The sequence below is a fragment of the Octodon degus genome, unplaced genomic scaffold, assembly GCF_000260255.1.
Source record: "Octodon degus isolate 3935 unplaced genomic scaffold, OctDeg1.0 scaffold00286, whole genome shotgun sequence".
Classification (NCBI taxonomy): domain Eukaryota; kingdom Metazoa; phylum Chordata; class Mammalia; order Rodentia; family Octodontidae; genus Octodon; species Octodon degus.
Window position 1 is genome coordinate 1,383,524 of NW_004524862.1, and position 2,193 is coordinate 1,385,716.

A 2,193-nucleotide genomic window follows, 5' to 3' on the forward strand; every position below is an offset into this window, starting at 1 on the left:
CTACCCACCTCTCCCTAGGTGGACACTCTACCCACCTCTCCCTAGGTGGACAAAGGGAGTTTTCTGATATCCCTCGTCTCATTGGCTCATTATCTCCTACCCTTCGCCAGTGTGGGAGTAAGGGATTAGTCTCATTTATGAGAAATTGTCTAAAATCTGAAGCCATTTAAAATTTCTTTTTCGGGGCCCGGGAGATAGCTCGGTAGAATAAGCACTTGCCTGGCAAGCACAACAGCCTGAGTTCAATCCCCGGTTCTGCCAAAAAATAATAATAATTTTTTTTTCTTAGGCCGGGAGTGGTAGCACATGCCTGTAATCCCAATACTTAGGAGGCTGAGGCAGGAGCATCCTTGCAAGTTTAAGACCAGCTGAGGCTACAAAGTGAGCTCAAGGCCAGCCTGAACTGTATAGTGAGACACTGTCTCAAAGTCTTTTTTTGGCACTGGAGATCAAACCTTGCCCATTTTAAGCATTTATTCTATCTCTGAGCTACACCTCTAGTCATAAAATTTGAAAGCATTTCATTATCTGGTTTGCTACTCCTTCCATTCTGTTTTCTCTAACCCAGGGCTTAACACACACTAGCTAAGCTTCCTGCCACTGAGCTACATCCTCAGCCCCATTTTATTTATCTGGCTAAGAATGTAAAAGTTCAGATTTGAAGATAAATGTTAATCATGACACAGGACAAAATGGAAGACATGTGGGCAGGTATCTCATTTTTTTCATTTTGGTACTTGTAGGTCTGAGCCCTTGCTGGCCCAGGTAGCTGGAACAGTAGTAAGAGAAGATGCAGGCCTGGAGAGGTGATATTTTACTCGCTACTTTGCGAGGATGGTTGGTTTGTGCGCGTTCTGGAAAGCTGTAAGTTTGTTACACCACTCCCTACACCAGCAGTCCTGAGCTCAGCCTCACTTTTCACACAAACCCACTGCAGCTTTTGGTCTTTAGAACAAAAGCCTCACAATGTGCGTCGTGTGTGCTAGAGGCCCAGCCCCTTTTTCTGATTCATTCACTTGTCCACCCAAAACATCTGAATGCTTCATGAAAACATGACTGTCCCCTCCCTACCACGTTCTAGTGAGCGAGGAGCCTTAATTTAGCGGTCTCCGGCTCTCTCCCCTAACTTTTATTAATTACTTTTTTAATAATTAATTTTTTCCAGCCCTTTTGACCCAGTGGGTTTCCCTGGAATCCCTTCTCCCTTTGCAAAGGGGATGACAGGGAGGATGTAAGTATAAAGAAGGAAAAAATGTAATGGACCGGTAGAACGGGCTCTCAGGGTCAGAGCTCCCATAAAGGGCTAAGCGTGTGTGCCTGTATCAGGGCCTGAGGTGCAACGGAGGAGAGGGCAAGAGGGTACCAGGAAAGACACACCCATCCCTTGAACACGATTTCCCTTGCTCTCACCACTCTCACACGTTACAGTCAAATGCTTCTGTTTCTCAATCCCATTCCATTCCTTGCACACTAACCTCTCTTCCACAGGCCCACGCCCTGCATACTTTTCAGTCTTTTGTGTAAAGTATTTAGAGCTCGAGTCCCTCGCTTACTCACGTCCCTCACACCTCGGACCCTTGCACAGTTTACTTTGCACTCTCATTTTGCACAAGCCTTTCCGGGTACACCTGCAACGCAGACCACTTACCTTCCATGCTGATCCCTTCGGCCCCCCACCCCTCTACCTACACCTCTTCTCCCCCAACCGGGGCGCACACTCCCCTTCCTCGGCCACTCCCCTGCCTCCACCCGCCCGGAGCGAGCACACTCGCCCCGCCCCTGGGGACCCCAGCTCGTGCGGAGCAGGGCGGGGATGCGCAGCCGCGGCCCCTTCTCCGCTCCCCCTCCCCGCCCCGCCCCTCCCTCCATCCTTCACCGGCTCCCCGGCTCCCGCCCCGCCCGCCCCTCCCGCCCGCCGCTCCGGGGGGGTCTCCGCCGCCGCCGCCGCCGGAAGGAGCCGCCATTTGCCACCGCCGAGCGCACGGGCCGAGCCGAGCCGGAGCCGGGAGCCGGAGCCGGAACGGGACTCGGGCCGGGAGGTGGGAGATGGGGGGCGGCTCCGCCGCAGGAAGACCCGGGCGCGTAACCTCGGGAGCCCGGCCCGCTCCGGACCCAGACCCGCGGGGCGCGGCGCCCTGAGCCCCTTCCGAGCTCGCCCCTGCCCCGGCCATGGCTGCCCGCGCCGCCGCCCCC